Consider the following 17,987-nt stretch of genomic DNA (forward strand, 5'->3'; position numbering starts at 1 on the left):
ACTGTTCAGAGTCTAGATAAATGTTGCAGCCAAAAAGCCAAACCTTCAATGTCAGAACGAGGCCAAGCAACTTACATTTGAACAAAAACACAGGAGCTGTGGTGAAGGCAAATGACACTGAAGAGACAAACAGTTAAAATATTTGCCTGTACCAGAAGGCAACTCATGCATTAAAGAGTGGTTCAATGATGGAAATCTGCAGGCAATAGTGAAGCCTAGTGGAGGTTTCCTGAAAGCTTGGGACTACAGTTCTGCAAATGGAGTTGGAGAAATGGTCAGAATGAATGGTTTTCTCAATGCTATGAAATACATACATATGATATCCATCATGCAATACCATCAGGCGTATGATTTGCTCGAAGCTAATTTCCGAGCAATACAATGACCTCAAACACATCCAGAGTCATTAAGGCCTAGTACTGGAAGTGATGCCATGGCCCCAACCGAGCCCTGATCTCAACGTCATCAAGTGTCTATGAAACACATGAGGAGACAAAAGGATATGGAAACGCCTGCATCCACAGGAGGTCTGAGGTTGGTTCTCCAAGAAATTTGTTAACAGGCTCCATATTTTAGTTTTTCTTTTATTAAGTATGACTGAACCAGAAAAAAATGTAGCGGGTTCTTTCTGTAATATTAAGACCTGCTTTGATTGATTTAGGACATACAAGTTAACAGAAAAGCGGCATGTACAATAACCATTGAAGGGAAATGAAGGGTTGGTGGATTCTCTGGGTGCCTGCTGATTTATTACTGCTTTTTTCCTGAGATACAAAAGGTACATACTGCAACTGGTTATACGTTTAAAACAGTATCATTTCAATAACATTGAAGGCATAAAGTTTGTACAAGTACTTGAATTCCCTTTCTCAATTCCATGTGTTCACATTTTAAACTGGGATAATTTACAAGGCATTTATGTGAGCTCCAAACATATTTCATTTCACATGCGTTTTTAGCAGTAAGGAAAACCATTTGAGTTTTTGGCTATAATGTGTGGAAAGGGACATCATAAATGGTATTTTATCCTGCTGCATTTTCTGTCGACTTATTTCTTCTCCTGCTCTTTGGACTTATCAGGATGGTCAGTTTGGTCTTGGCTCTTTCAGGAAGCGGAGGATCTCATCAATCGTGGCCTCCTGGTACTCATGAGACCATCTGGATGAGGAAGAAGCAAAAATGAATGCATTTAAAGAAAATGTATTTTGAAGATCTGACAGTTTCCTACTTTTACAGATTGAAGTTCTGTGGATAAAGACTACCATTATAAAACCACAAAAACAAACTATTACATCTGTTTAAACAATTCTAATTTTTTGGCAAAACACATGAAATGTTGGTTTATATGCTGAAAAAACTCAATTATTTCAACAACTGAAGGTTCTGATACTCACTTGATGCCATTGAAGTTGAGCATAGGTCTCATGTCTTCAGGTAATGACGTGGGTTCAGGCCACATGAAATTATCCACGACAGGAACAATGTTCTTCTTACAAGCCAGGGCTGTGACTATTTCCTGCAACAAAAAAGACATTTTTAACTAAAAATGTTTCATCTGATGTTTAAAAAATAATTGCATCAATCATCACCAAATCCAAGGCTTGGTGACTTATTTCAGCAGTAATCAGAGTGTTGCCCTCACTATTTCATGAATGAAAAACTGTTACAGGATTAAAGACCAGATTAAAAAAACCACAAACATGAACCAAAAGACCTTCATCAAGGTCATGATCTCATTTTCAGAGGCATTCAGACATCAGTTATACACAAGACATGTTAGTTTCATGGACAGTTATTTAGCACCATTTTTATGATGTCATACAATGGGAACACTTTCACATTTTGTTTAATCAAGTCTTTCACACAGTGTGTCATTTTTGGTCGGTCCAGGCGAGCATTCGGATGTTTATTTACATATGAAAGAAAGAAAACCTCTGACCTTATGCATCCAATCCTTCATGCCAGTGTCTCCCATGTATTTGTCAAGTGCGTTGGCTGACAAGACCAGGATGAAGTTCCTCGCCTGCTGCACACTCTGAACCAGTTTGCCCTCAAATTTGCCAGCCTCCAGGTTTTCCACGTCTATAAAGACACTGTATCCTCTGACCTGAAGGTGCACCTTCAGAAGACTAAAGACGACAAAAGGTTTGTCTTTTAAATCATCTTATTCTTATGTCAACTAAAAAAGCAAAGCAACTTTCAGTCCTGACCTGGCCAGCTGGGAGCCGGTCGTCCGGCAGTAGCTGATGAACACGTCGGGCCCTGGCGGCTGCTCGTCTGTGTCGCATGGCTTGGATGGTTTGCCGCTGGCGGACAGTATTTTTGCTCTGTGGACTTCATTTTCTATGTGGCAGTCATACTGAAGGTAGTGATCATTGAGGTTCAGGACGGTGTTTCGATCGACTCCTGCCTGGACCATGCCGTAGGTGTACTGACGGAAACGAGGGTCCACCTCAGCCAGCCAGCCAGCCATGTTGTTTGGGTCGCATGCGGAGTAGTCTGCATATGATTTCAGCACTCGTAACTCTAGCAAAAACCTGGAGGATGATTAACAAAACACATTTTTACACAACACTAACTTTACACACAGGTGCAATTGTCTTACCTCTCGCGGGTGAGACCTGCAGTCATGCCCAAATCAGAGCTGAGGTGTTGATCCGTCATGTTCAGAAGGAGATCTCCATCCACCTGAAGCTCCTGTGCAGCAACACACATCACCAGCAGACCAGTTAGCCTTTGGGCTCCGACATGTTACTGTTCTCCATGCCTTTTTCTTATGATTTTCCTGTCTTATTTACCTGGAAACGGTCACAATAAGCACTGAAGCCAACCTGCTGCAACCACACCCGCACTTCACAGGTTGTCCAGTTGGAGACGGATGAGAAGATTCTTTTGGGTACTTCTTCTCCCATCATGCTTAGCGCTTTCTTGGAAAGTGAACAGGCTGTCTCATTGGTGCAGTACATGATGATTCTTTTCAGGCTCTGAACTGCTCCGATCTCTTGAAATATCTTTGAATACATAAGACAAAACAAAATTTATGGTATCAGATATAATTTAAAGTCTATGGTAAAGGAGCCTCGCGCTCATACCTTAATGTTGTGGTGACGGGACTTGATACTAGCCTCAACACAAATGTAAAAGGCTGCAATGCACTTTCCCTCCACTCTTGTGCCATCCAGTAAAGGCAAGAGGTGCTGGAGGTCAGATGCAGTCTTTCCCTGCATGCAATCGGTGTTGTTCAATAAACTGCAGGCAAAGTCATCAAGATCCAGAGATGCAATGAAAGGTTCCACCAGCTCCAAAGTCCCAGATTTCACCACCTCCCTCTCCATTTCTCGGTTTGCAGCCAGCATGGTCACAGCCAGGCAGGCGCGGAAGCGGATAAGCTCGTCTTGTTTAGAAAAAGCCAGAGGGAAGAGCCACTCAGCCGCCTGCTTGTCAATCATCATCCGCTGACATCGGTGGCCTCCGTACATGGCACAGTTTGACAGCGCTACGGCACAGTGGCGCAGCACAGTGGGATCTGTGCCTCGACACCAAAAAAGGAGAGCACCCAGGGCCCCGTTGGAGATGAGGTGGACAGATGTTTCCTCTGTGTGTTTGAACATGTGCTGTAGGATGCCGGAGACACTGCGAGCCAGCTGAGCATCCTCTTGCTGTCGAGCCAGGTTGAGGATGACTCCCAGGCCCAGGCGTGCAACATAGTCCCTGTTGGAACAACCGTTTGCAATCAGACACCATCAAATACAAATGCCGTTAATGAAAGGCATCAATCACACACAAAAAAATATCAGTGTGTTTAGTTTCAGAAAAGAAGGAGAAACATTTGCTAAAGTTTTTACTCAGAGATAACATTTTAAGAATTTTTTAATGAAAAATGTTCCCTGAAACTGGCCCAGAATTCTTTCTCTGAAGTGTTACCAGGCCGTGAGCCGGCACCTCACGACGTGGAGGAGGAGCGGGACCTCGTTCTTTAGGTCATTGCCCAAAGCACATAGGTGAGTATTGGAACGAAGACCAACCAGTAAATTGAGAGCTTTGCTTTCTGACTTAGCTCTCTCTTCACCACAAATAATGAATTTTAAAAAAGATGGATAAAGCATGTTATCATACGGGCCACTGGCTTGTATTGGGTTGATTTGAAAGCCACCTCCCATTTTGAAAGTAAGTAGAAAAATATAGAAGCCCAAATAACGTCATTGTACAGCTAAAGATAAGTTTGTCAGATGTCAATCAAAGCCCACGGTCCATGTGAGTATAGTATACAATTTATTTTATCAATTTCGCCCACAGAACCACCGTCCTATGGGTGGCTGGATGGCTCAGCTGGCTGCATGAGAAACCAAGGTTCGTTTCTTAAGGGGGTGTGATTATTCCAGTGTGGGTCCATGGGAAGTTACTGCCTAACTATGTAGTCACAAGGGGGCCCCAGACTTGTATTTTATCCGGTCCCCAGCCTGGATAAATTACAGAGTTGTGTCAGGAAGGGCATCTGGTGTAAAAATCTCTGCCAAACCACCTGTGCGACACATTGAAAGCTGATTCGCTGTGGTTTTTGATATTTAAAGTCACGTTTGTCATTTAGAGGTATCAATAGATGCTTGCCTTGCAACTTTCGGGTGAAAGTTTATCAATATTACCTGTTCTCTGAGGTCAGTATCTGCTCCAGGAGTTTTGCAGACTCATGGATGATCTCCACCTCAGGCGTCTTTTGGAGCTGCAGCAGCAGGAGCTCCAGGCCTCCATCCAGCCGGATCCTATTGCAGATTTCTTCAGCCACCTGACGTCCAACGGCTGGTAAAACCCAGGCCTCCTCCACCAGCTGGTAGATCTCTGCGACTGCCCTGCGGATCTCATTCAAGTCCGAGTTTTCTTGAGCTGACTTCAGCCTCTGGATGGCCGAGCGCAGGGCCGGGAGGGAGGTGTTCAAGACCCCCTGGACGTCGGTGCTTAGCCCTGGTGAAACAGACTTGGGCTCGCTTCCTGTGCCGCTCCTCCATCGCTGGAGTTGGCTGACATATTGAATATGGGGAAAGTCTTTGGAAAGGTCCAATTTGGAATTTTTTGGGGCTGTCTTCAGCTTGTTTTTATCAGAAGAAGCCCTTTTTTGGGTCTTCACAGCAATTCTGCGGATAATTTCGTCCCTGATTTCAAAGCATTTCTTTCGAACGACACAGCGCTGTTGTCGTGCGAGAGAAATGGATACATTCAATAGCTTATTCTTTTTCTTAGCATCAAGGTTGTCAAGATAGTCGCAAGTTCTGTTCTTCTTAGCCCTTATCTTCGACGAAATAAAACAAAGTGTTGCATTCGGAGCACGGCTTTTGGCTGCAGAGAACATACCCATCACTGCCTCAGCGTCAATGTTGTGGCAACGGGCTGACTCAGTTTCTTTCCGGAGAACTTCATTGATATCCAGCTTGAAATATCGACTGTACTGCCTTTCCAGTGCTACAACAATCTGTGCCAGACATGCACTCATCATGGTGGCAAAGAGAGACCTATCAGCTGGCTCCATTTGGAGCTTCTGCACTGACGAAGCCTGCAGTTCCCCACCAAAGACGTCCTTTTTCAAGACTAATGTTTCCAAAGGAACCTCCACATAAGTCTTGATGGTTTCAATGACATTCCTCACAGTCTCAATCCCATCAACGTGGCTCACAGTCTGAGTAGCAGCAGCAGTATAAAATTTTGACATCCAAGGTCCAGACAAAAATATGCCAATTAAACCTAGCACTTGCATTTCTACCTTGCCAGTGGCTGAACCAAAGTCAGACAATAAGGCAGACTGCAAATCACTACAGGAAACAGTTCCTGTGGAGAAGAAGTTTAAGAATAAATCGTAGTGGTACATCAGCTGCTCACAGATGACAAACAAAACATGCAACCTGTTCCCCCTGTACCTTGGTAGAAGACCTTTAGGTAATCCAGACTTTTCTAAAAATGAAACAAACCCCCTAGGGTCACCTTTACCGTCTTTGTACCTAAATTTGTTGACAGCAAGAACAATATTTCCAGCAATGCAGTCGTTTCCTGACAGACTGCCTCTGACTGTCTCAGCATCCTTCAGAGTTGACCTGCACGATCTGGCTATGGTTTCTAACGGGTGCAGATGACAGTTCAGTTCATTAAATGACACCCCCCATGCCTCCTCTAACTGAGAAATAGTGGCGTGATTAACCGCACTACGATCAGTCAGTGTATTTTTTATATTGGCAATCATAGTTTTCCTGATATTTTCAAAATTACAATCATATATTTTAGTGTAAACATCTGCCACTCTATTTAGTGACTCCTGAATATGGAGCTGGTAATCTTCAGCAGTGCCACCAGGCAGGAGGTCAAGGGACATAATTAAACAATCACAGGCACTAGTGAAGTGGATTTCATTTACATGAACCCCTTCCTGGGTCGTAGCATCAAAACCCAACGTGAGCTCTTGGTTGCTCAACAAAAACTCAGCAACCTGAAAATCAGAGACAACACCCAATTCTCTAACCATTTGTTCCACAGTTCCCCGATGAGGTACAGTATCAAATGTAAAACCGGCCCTTTGTGCCCATTTCTGAATCAGAATGGGGATACTTCTGGTGGGTACATTATTCAAAATATGATCATAAACAACCATTCTAAGATCAAATGGATAGATTTTACCTTCTCTTACAAAGACTTGACGCTGTCTATTTGTCAACGCCTCCACTTTTTCCTGCAGAACAAGATTCTCATTTTCTAACTCCCTGATTCGTTGACTCTGTACATTAACCGTTTCCGCTGCAATGAGACCCCGGGAATCATCACTTTCCGCAGAAGCAGAAGTTTCAGCAACCTTTTTGCATTTACCATATTTCTTTAACTGCAAGTTCTTTTTCTTCTCATAAGACAACCGTTTCCTCAACAAATCTAATTGTTCCATGCCGGGTCCCCTTTTGATCTCTTTTCTCAACAGACATATCATGTCATTCTTCTTGGCAATTATCTCTTTTTTACGTTTTATGTCCTGGTTGAGGCATTTCACTTTTTGCACATGGCTTGATTTTAATTGCTCTCGCAAAGACTTCACAGAATCACGATATTTGTTTTTCATGTCAGATTTGGTCATCATTACAAATGAAAGTCTCCTTTTGATTCTTTGGAACTCGGGAGTTAAGGCGATTCTCGGTGATGTTCGCACAGATACAGCAGGTGACTGAGTGGAGCTGGTGCATGATTCTTCCCCAGCAGTGAGCTCCGAAACAGTTAGAGGTGATAAAGTCATTATGGCTGGAGATGAGACCTCAAACTGAGACGTAGATGGATGAGACAATTGAGATTCATCTGAAACTGATGGGGCCTTATGAGGAGAGGGCTGAGCTAAGGTGTGCAAAGTAAATACTTGGTCACACACATCCTGAAAATGCTGCTTGTCACTTTCACGTGTGAAATGTTGGTATTTTCTTATTGTTTTTTTCAGCAAATAATTAATCTGCCATGGTTTCACAACAACATTTGATCCTAAGATCTTGGATATTTGCTGAATGGTGTGAGTAATTTTACGCTTTTGCTGGAAGAAAATGTGTAAAACATGCCCATTCCTCAATGGTGGAGCATCTGGGATGTTGCCATACTTCTCAGCAGTAAATTCAACTACTAACCCAGGCTTCTTTGGAGGCATGCTGTTAAGCTCTGAAAGCACAGAAAGATAAAATATTAATAACTAATGGCAGATCCAATTTTACACAGAAATCAAATGTGAAAACACATGATGACTTAAGTTTAAAGTTTAAAAAAATGAAAAGAAAAGAAAAATTTTACAGTCTGAAAAATAAAACATAAAAATAATTATTAAAAATATATAATATTTTTTAAAGTTCTTGATTAGGGTTTTTTTTTAAATAAATAAAAATACAACGTCTTCCTGGCATTTACTCAGTTACATGTGCTCCTGTATGATTGTAAACAACGGTAGAAGCAAATCGCTTTGCTAGAAACCGACCACGTGACCATGAGACTCCAATCTAAACCTCTGTGAAGGCCTAAAATCAATCTACTTAAATCTCAGTAATCCAACGTTAAAATAACATTTAACTGTTGTTGATTCGTAAAAATAAGTCTTAAAAGTAATTTCGAGCTGATTTTACATGACGATTATAGAAAATAACAGAATTACGAAAGAGTATTGTGAGCCCTTTAAACAGAGAATTTTCCATCATCGCGGAGGCGGCGGACATTCACAACGCGCACTTCCATAGTTAAAAAAGGTATTTGCAGACTTGAATTTTGTCATGGAATTTGCAGGAGATGAATAAAACACATATACAAATAATCTAGTGGCAACATTATAATTCAAGATACTCACCTTAAAATATGCGAAGTGGTTTTTGACAACCGAAGTTTTTGCCGAAAAATTTAGGTAGTAATACTGCACGGTCAAAAAAGAAATGGGAAGGAAGTAAAACGACAAATATGTCGAGTAAGTTTTTAAAAGATTTGCCCAACTTTAGACGATCACTCGAGAAAGTTATGTTCGTTTGAACAGAGACTGGTCCTGCAGCCTCGCGTGTAGTCAAGCTCACTGTTGTGGCAAAGACTTTCACAGGTTCTCGGGGTCCTTTGGGGGTCCTTCGACCAATGATGACGTCACCCTACAGCAACACCAGTTGGACCAACTGCTTAGCGAGCGATTTTACGTTTAGCGTTTACTACTTAGCGACGTCGTACCCATCTAAGGAATTTTAAAGGATTTGTTTTGGGTTTGAAGAGAATGACTGCAGTTTTTGTTTGAATGACATTGAGACGGTGGATCATTTATTCTTTAACTGTGGAATTATAAAAACATTCTGGGATGAGTTCTGCTTTTGGTATTCTTCCAAAATTGCAGTGCCAGTTTATTTACACTCAAAAAAAATTCTATTCGGTGTGGTATCATATAATAGACCAGAAAATACAGTTCTTAATATCCTGATATTGCAAGAAAAATTTTATATACACAAAAATAAATTTTTGAAGACCAAACTACTTTTTGTAACATTTCATAAAGAGCTCTGTTTTTACTTTCAATCACTTCATTATATGAAAAAGAAGAATGGCTTGAAATTGCTTAGTTTTGTTCAGAAATACAAACTTCACGAGTACCCCTAACTTATATTAGACTATTTAGATTGGTTACATGTTCCTTTATTTTACTTATCTGTTATTATCTATTTGTGTGTTATGTTCATTGTTTCTTTTTTTCCCCTATATTCTTTATTTTCTATGTTAATGTGTTATGTTTGGCAGTGATGATTGATCTTCGATGTAATGTTGATTACATTGTTATTGTTCGTTATTTAATGTATGATACCTCAATTGTCAAAAAAGTAAAAAAAAAAAAAAAAAACGGCGACGTCGTGGCAATTTACAGCCAATCAGATAGTGTGACGTCATCATTGGTCCAAGGACCCTGAAGGACCCCGAGAACATCCGGCAGCCTATGCACCTCCCTAGTATACTGCACAATTAAAAAAATAAGAGAGAGAAGCAGGTCAAACACAAATATATCAACAACATTTTTACCAGATTTGCCCGACTTTAGGTAACCTTCTGATAAACCAACTTTTGTTCAAAGAGACTTTTTTTTTTCCATCCATCTTCATCTGCTTATCCGGAACCGGGTCGCAGGGGCAGCAGACTGAGCAGAGATGCCCAGACTTCCCTCGCCCCAGCCACTTCCTCCAGCTCCTCTGGGGGGACCCCCAGGTGTTCCCAGGCCAGCCGAGAGATGTAATCTCTCCAGCGTCCTGGGTTTTCTCCGGGGCCTCCGCCCAGTGGGACATGCCCGGAACACCTCTCCAGGGAGGCGTCCAGGAGGCATCCGGACTAGATGCCCGAGCCACCTCAACTGGCTCCTTTAGATGTGGAGGAGAAGCGGTTCTACTCCGAGCTCTCCGCGGGTGACCGAGCTTCTCACCCTATCTCCAAGGGAGCGCCCAGCCAGCCTACGGAGGAATTTCATTTCAGCTGCTTGTATTCGAGACCTCGTTCCGGTGAGTATTGGAACGAAGATCGACCAGTAAATTGAGAGCTTTGCTCTTCGGCTCAGCTCTCTCTTCACCACAACGGACCAGTACAGCGACCGCATAACTACGGACGCTGCTCCAATCCGCCTGTCGATCTCACGCTCCGGTCTTCCCTCACTTGTGAACAAGACCCCCAGGTATTTAAACTCCTCCACCTGGGGGCATAGAACCATGGCCTCAGATTTAGCGGTGCTGACCCTCATCCGAGTCGCTTCACACTCGACTGCAAACCGCCCCAATGCACGTTGGAGGTCCTGGCTCGATGAAGCCAACAGGACAACATCATCTGCAAAAAGCAGAGAGGAAATCCTGTGGTCCCCAAACCAGATCCCCTCTGACCCCTGGCTGCGCCTAGAAATTCTGTCTAGAAAAACTATAAACATAACCGGTGATAAAGGGCAGCCCTGCAAGAGTCCAACGTGGACCGGGAACAGGTCTGACTTACTGCCGGCTATGCGAACTAATCTCCTACTCCGGTCATACAGAGACCGGACAGCCCTCAGTAAAGCTCCCCGGACCCCATACTCCCAGAGCACCCCCCATAGGACACCATGGGGGACGCGGTCGAACGCCCTTTCCAAATCCACAAAACACATATGGACTGGGTAAGCGAACTCCCACAATCCCTCCAGTACCCTCGATAGGGTGCAGAGTTGGTCCACTGTTCCATTTTGATTTGAAATGGTTTATTTCAAGCAATTAAGTAGAAATAATACACAACAGCAATATAAACATCAGTTATACATTCATACAATAACTAATCAAACTTAGGATAATTAGACATATTAATAAATATTGCTTGAAAGGGAGTGGAAGGAAGCGAACTTATATAATCCCACCCCGTTATACTGTAACCATTTTATTACATGATTTATCAATATCCGGTTCCCAGTTTTTATCAAACAGAATAAAAAATCATAAGATATCGATAAAGCACATGACAAAGATGAATTACTTAAGTATTACGTCAAACTATTTTAGAAATCAACGTGGCAAATGCAGATCAGTCATCTGAAATATATGCAGATTATGTTACTTATAAAAGCCATTCATATGAATTAAACATAATACTATATCAGTAAAGTAGACACAACACTGTTTCAGGAATTTTCATAGCAAAATTTCATCAAGTATCAAAAGTTAAAAATATGTGCAAAATTATGCTACATTAGGAAAGATTTTTGAATCAATTTATCAAGTTTTGGAGAAAGTGAAGTAATATCATTAAAAGTCAATCAATTTTACAATTTTCAATAAGTGATTAATCATTTGTTTTACTTTGTTTTAATATTTTTTTTGTATTTTTATTTTATTTTATTTTTTTATTTTATAATAAAGTAATGCTGTAGGGGAAAATTAAAAAGGGTCCATAACTGTTGATTGTCCAAGGTTGGTATTTCTTCTTTTACTGATAACAGCTGATCTTCTGGGTTCAAAACAGTTAATAGTTCTCTTCCATGTTATGTCTGCAGACATTAGATTCAGGTCCATATCCTTCTTCAGCTGATATCAGCTGCGGTGAAAGTTGAGGTCAAGTTGTCTGCAGGTCAGAACTCTGCTGTTATTCAGGTTACGTCAGACATACAGAAAAAGTGATGCATCCACGTGTCATATTTCTTGAAATTATTTGGCTCTTTGGTTTATTACTCCATGTTGTTACAGACGACCCTGATCAAAAACTTTTCAAAGTCTTTCATGGTGTTCACCACCAGAACCTTGGACCGGTCCTCTGGACCGAGCGGTTTGACATAAATCCTGCAGCCTTTAACCCAAGTGTTCTCAATCTGCTTACGCTTCCTGAGAAGCCGTGCATGTTTTGAGATTTCAGCATTCCTTCTGGTCAGATGGTCGTTCAGATAAGCACCTTTCAGGTGTTTCCTTTGGGTCATCAAAGCTAGCTTGTGTTTGTGATTCACAAACCTGATGAGGCTCGCTGGTTTATCCGTCTCCTTTCTCCTGGGGAGCAGGTGGCAGGTCTCGATGGTATTGAGATCCAGGGAAATCCCTTTAGATGTGAGAAATGAATGAATTTGCAGCTCCAAAGACGCTGCACCAATCTCCGTATTAGTAGCACTGCTAGCTACGCTAGCATTAGCAGTGCTAGCTCGAGGCTTGAATGGTACTCCAGTGAGAATGACATTATTCATCCTTACTTGCTGTTCCACATCGTCCAGTCTTTTCTCCAGAATCTCGACCCAGTTTTCTCGCTGCTCGTTTTGAGCCCGAAATCTTCGGAACTCTTCCATCATCTCCCATAGTGGCTTATATTTAGCTTAGCCGACACTTGTTCCATAAAACTTTTCAGCGTTTCTTGAATAATGTCAAGAGTCTCTTTGAGGTCTTCGTATTCCTGGGGTTTCTTCGGGGGCATGGTCAGCTCTCTTTTTTGGGGAAAATCAACCTTTTAAGTAATTTGAAGATAGTTGTATTCGCAGAAAGGCACGCCACGCGTCCTGCCGTGTAACCCGGAACCGGAAAATTGCAATTTAGATTGCAATTTGTTAATTTCAATGACATTCTCCTCACTCAGTTGAGTTAAATTACACAAAATGTTTAATTTGGAAATTATTTCAGTCTGTTCTTGTCTTTTTTTCCTAGCCAAAATTTTTCCTTCTACATTCGCAGTTTTTCTAATATTAAATTTTAACCACTCCCATCTGTTAATAGGAGATAGGTATTGTATTTCTTTTATTTCAGAAATGAGTGATTTGATTTTTTTTTACAAAAGTTTGTGTTATTTAAAAAGGTTATTATTGAATTTCCAGTGAGATGTTCCATTTTTTGGTTGATTTTTTTTCAGGGGAAAGAGTCAAAGTGATAGCACAATGGTCAGTGAGAGGAGAGTGGGAGATATTACAGTTCAAGGTTGAAAATGTTAACTTACTTGTTACTAACCAGTAATCTATCCTTGAGCGTTGAGAGTGTTGAGAGTTATTCCAGATATATTGAAGCATATTTGGATTTTGTCTACGCCAAATGTCGATAAGGTCGAGAGATTTAAAAAAATTCAGAAATAATTTTATTGAAACGAGGAGAGTTATGTTGAGTTGGATTTCTGTCTTGGTTTTCATCTGGTACTACATTGAAATCACCAGCAACAATAACCTCGTCAGTTGCATACATCTGTTTCCAGTTGATTATCTTGTGATTTATGTTTGTAAGGAATTTCTGATTTTTTGTCCTATTATTGAAACCATAAATGTTAACAACAATATATTTAGTGTCGTCCACCTCAATGCTAACCATTAGCCAATGACCTTCTCTGTAACTTTTATGATCAACAATTTTACCATCAAAACTATGTAAGAAAATTGCCACTCCTGCTTAACGAGGACTTCCATGAGATAAATAAATGTTTCCACTGCCCCACTGAGATTTCCAAAAATCAAAATCTTCTTCACTACTGTGTGTCTCTTGAAAGAAAAAACAGTTAACGTTAACTTGTGCCTTACAGTAAAGAAAAATTGCCTTCCGCTTTGTTACATTCTTAAAACCACTAACATTTAAAGATAACAAAGAAAGAACCATAAAAAATAGCTAGAAAGCAATTAACTCCATAAAGGGCTATACAGTGATCCCTTGCTATAACACGGTTTACTTTTCACGGTTTCGCTACTTCACGGATTTGCATCGTGCATTGTGTTCTGCATTCTGATTGGCTAAAAAGTCACTCTGCTTCTTCTCTACTTGTGCGTCAATAACATTGCAGTTTAATATGTACACGTACGTAAATCAGCTTGCCAAATTTACAACACGTACGTGCAAATTCTCTTGCAATTTCTAGTTTCTCTAAAACCCATAGAAAAAAGAGCAACAACAACTGCCCATCACTATGTTCTTCTCCTGAACAAACACACCTGCACCGCGGGCTTCAGAAGAAGAAAACACTGCAGAGCGGAGTCAGGATGCAGCGGCTCAGTCTGTAGAGCAGTAAAATACATCTGAGTCACTATTTGTCCCACTGTACTTTGTATCTTTTTATAATCATTTTAAATTTTCTCCTGTTTAATGCAATTACTCGGGTCGCGGTGGGCGGGGCTAATCTCTGCGATTTGACACCTTCTATTTTCATCGATGATTAAAATTATTATTTGACAGTACAGTACAGAAGTTATTTGTTAAAAAAAACATTTCTAAAGTACTTTTATTTGTGAAACAAATGCTTGAGCCTGTGAAATGGTTTGTTCTTTCTTTTTAATGTATAATAGAGTATTTAATTGTATATTAATTGTAAGAAAAAACACAAAGGTTTCTACTTCACGGATTTTGCCTATCACGGGTTCTTTTTGGAACGTTACCCCCGCGAAAAACAAGGGTTTACTGTAATGCATTTTCACATTTTTTAATCTGTTTCCTCAAAGCTGTAAAATTATTCAACACAATAACATGCCAGCTTTGGATTCATTTTCTCTCTTCTCCTTCAGGAAGATGTATTTGCCCATTCAGTCTAGATGAAGGAGTGTTGGTTTCATGCTGTGACCGGATGACCATCAATGACCGCGTAGCCGTCCTTTTAAAAGGCCTTGAGTCCTCTCTTCCTCGCCACCTCTACTCTCTGCCAAAAACGCTGACGAGTCTCCCTGTCACTGTGTTAAACTTTGATTCACTTATCTGTTTCACATTAACACATTAAACACCAAACAAATTCTGGGAAAACCTTTGTAATTTCAGCTTTGTTGCTGGCTTAATCATCACATCACCTGTCATTTTATCAGTTGGACGGTAGTTTAACAAAACTTTACCACTTGTCACAATCTCTCTGATGAAATGGTATTTGATGTCAATGTGCTTGCACCTCTGTCTGTTTACAGGGTTTTTAAAAAGAGCTATGGTGCCTTGATTGTCTTCAAACACTTCAGTCTTTGCATAGCTGCATCCATCTAGGCCAGTGAGTAGGCCTAGTACAAGTTGACAAGTAGATTAGACTTCCTACTGCTTCCCTGTACTTCCTTACGTCTGTCATTTTCTTTCCTTTGTCAGAATAGACCAGTTTCTGTTCACAAGGTGTCTCCCTTGGTTTGCAGTCTTCCATTCCAAATCTTTCTAACATCTTATTTATCTTTTCTGCGACATTTTGACTTTGTTTTCGTTTTGATGGAAATCAATACCCAAAAAGTATTTCAATCTTCCCAAATCCTTCATTTTAAATCTGTCAGTTAACATTTGCTTTACATCACTTAGAGCCAGTTCGCTGCTTCCAGGCAGAATAATATCATCAACCCAAATCACAAGGATCACTTTTTCATCCTCCCTTTTCATAGAATGGAGACAGTGATCTGCAGGATTCTGTTCAAAACCATTTTCTGTCAAATACTTGTGTAGCAATAAGTTCCAGTTTCGACCTGATTATTTTAGCCCGTAAAGTGACTTATGTAGCTTACACACAAGTTTTTGACCTGATTTCATTTTCTTCTCAAAACCTTCTGGTTGATCCACAAATATTTCACAGTCTATTGGAGCATGCAAATAGGCTGTCTTTACATCCATTTGGTGTAGGATTAAACCTTCCTGTGCTGCTTTTTGCATTACTATCCTTACACTTGTCATGTCTGCAGTGGGTGAAAAAGTCTCACTGAAATCTGTCCCTTCTTTTTGGTTATAGCCTTTAGCCACAAACCTTGCTTTAAATTTATCACCTCCGTCAATGTCTGTTTTAACTGCATAGACCCACCTTCCCCCCACTGCTTTCCTGCCTGCAGGTAATTTAGTAAGGGTGAAAGTCTTGTTGTCTATCAGTGACTTCATTTCTTTCTCCATAGCAATCTTCCATTGCTCTGACTCTGCTGATGCTACTGCTTCCTGGTAGGTATTGGGGAGATCACGTTCTGCTCTGTAACAGAAATCTACACACATTTGGAGATTGTCGTTACATTCAGTGTCATAGTCTTGGAGATAAGCCGGTTTCTTTTTGGTTCGAGTCGGATTCTTTCTTTGAGCTGTCTCCCGGGGTTTCCCCACACAGGATTGCTCTGTCTCTTCTGTGAGAGTTTCAGGAACCTCACAGTCAGTGTCAACATTTTTTTCCATTTCTTTTTCCATCTCTGTTGGATCATCATCATTTGTTTCTTTAGGAAACATTCCATCAACACACTCCAAAAATGGTTCTGTTGTTTGTGTTTCTATTTCAGTTGTAGCCCTATTAATGAACTTTACCAGCCTCTCTTCTGGACTTTACTTTCATTCGGGTAATAGACTAGGTAAGCTGGTTTATACTTGTCATATCCAACAAAAACTCCTTCATTACATCTTGACTCAAACTTCCCTTTATCTTGTTTGTAAGCCAAACATGTGGATCCAAATGTATGCATGTTAGCAATATTTGGTTGTTTTCCTGTTAACATCTCATAAGCGGTTTTCTTGGTGCGTCTGCTGTAACACCTGTTCCTGATATAAGCTGCTGTCTGCATTGCGTAGTTCCAAAACTTATCTGGCAACCCGCTTTCCATCAGTTAACATCTGCTCATTTCCAAAAGAGTACGCCAGCCCCTTTCTGCTGTGCCATTTTGATGAGGTGAGTACGGTGCAGACCTTTCGTGTCTGATTCTGTTTTTGGTCATAAGTGTCTGAAAATCTTGACTTGTGAATTCAGTGCTATTGTCAGAAAGAATGCACGTTATTTCACCGTATGGTGCTACATCAGCTATAAACGTTTCAGTTGCACCAACTGCATCACTTTTAGCTTTAAGAAAATATACAAAAACGGTCCCCGTGTAGTCATCAGTAAAAGACTGTGCGTATCTGTACCCATCTAAACTAGTTTGCATAGGACCAGCTAGATCTGTATGTACTAGTTGTAGTGGTTTTTCAGCCTTTACATCTGATTCCCTGTTTCTTGTCTGAGTGGTTTTACCTTCTGTACACACTCTGCATGGGTTCACCTGTTTATGCACATCCCCTTTTACTTCCTTTCCTTTGACCACACTTTGCAACTTTCTCATGTCGTCAAAATTGCAAAGACCCATGATTTCATGCCAACCTTGAATATCAGGAATTGCTTTACATTTGTCACTGTCATCTTCAATAGTGGGTAAATAGTACAGTTTTTCATTTTCATGAATATCAAACCTGCATCTGCTCTTCGTTATCAGGTGGCTTTCTCCTTTCTTGAATGTGATGGTTGTCCCCTCACTTGCTGCTCTTGCCACTGAGAAGATGTCATAGGGGCACGTTGGCATGAAGAGGGCATCTCTCAGATGTGCCCGGTGCTGCTGTCCAGTGCAGTCTACCAAGTGTATCAACGCTGTTCCTCTGCGTTGCGCTGTTCCGTTGATCTTCGTCCCGTCAGCTAACTCCATCGTGTGCTTCTCTGGATTGAAGGACTCATCAAAGTCGGTGAATTTCCTGATGTCATTCACGATGTGGGATGTGGCGCCTGCGACGACCATGATGCCCTTCATCTTCACTTTGCTTGCTGGTGTCTCTGCTTTGGCCTTGAAGAAGTGGTCTGTTTTTCCACTCACGTGCTCCATCACCTTCCGGACGTCGTCTTGTCTCCCCTTTTTATTACATAGTGTCTCTTTATGTGTGTTACTTTTACAAAAGTTGCACCACACCTTTTGTTGGCATCTTCTTGCTGTGTGTCCTCTTTTTCCACATTTGTAGCATGTCACTTCAGCCTCTTCTTCTTTTCTGGGGTAGGTGCGGGCTTTATTTTTTGTCTGTTCTTGTTTTGCGTAGGTTTTCATCACGTCTGTTGATTCTGCCTTGCTCATTTTTTCTGCCTCTTCATAGACTCTTAACCTCTTCTTGAAGTCTGTGAAAGTTACTTTATCTTCATTCTGAGTTATGTGCACGGCGAGTGGTTTAAATGAGTCGGGAAGTCCACCTAGGATCATGGCGATGAGCAGTCCATCACTCATATTCTCCCCGGCATCACGTAGAGCTGTGATCGTGTATTCCGCCCTTATCATGTAATTCGTCACGCACTCATTTTCGGCCATCTTCAGCCTC

The 17,987-nt window shown here is 41.1% G+C and overlaps 1 long non-coding RNA gene and 1 pseudogene across 3 annotated transcripts in view; one reads left to right on the forward strand and one right to left on the reverse strand.

The window, feature by feature from the left end:
* Positions 1 to 798: 798 nt before the first annotated feature.
* On the reverse strand, positions 799 to 8,631 carry LOC111948945 (uncharacterized; annotated as a pseudogene). Its single transcript, XR_002874924.2, has 9 exons — positions 8,339 to 8,631; positions 4,644 to 7,665; positions 3,093 to 3,711; positions 2,799 to 3,011; positions 2,606 to 2,697; positions 2,211 to 2,537; positions 1,940 to 2,129; positions 1,395 to 1,516; positions 799 to 1,158 (listed from the first exon to the last, which is right to left on the reverse strand). The product of XR_002874924.2 is annotated as an uncharacterized LOC111948945 (transcript).
* LOC144984576 (uncharacterized) overlaps positions 8,111 to 17,987 on the forward strand; it is a 33,603-nt gene continuing 23,726 nt past the window's right edge. Inside the window, exon 1 of one of the 2 annotated variants that reach the window (XR_013648374.1) lies at positions 8,111 to 8,240. This is a non-coding gene — a long non-coding RNA (uncharacterized LOC144984576). Of the gene's footprint in view, positions 8,241 to 9,881; positions 10,005 to 17,987 lie in introns of those variants that run through there. The other variant, XR_013648373.1, reaches the window with a different exon arrangement.

This window comes from Oryzias latipes, chromosome 16, assembly GCF_053564925.1.
Source record: "Oryzias latipes strain Hd-rR chromosome 16, Olatipes_Hd-rR_3.1".
NCBI classification, from domain to species: Eukaryota; Metazoa; Chordata; class Actinopteri; order Beloniformes; family Adrianichthyidae; genus Oryzias; species Oryzias latipes.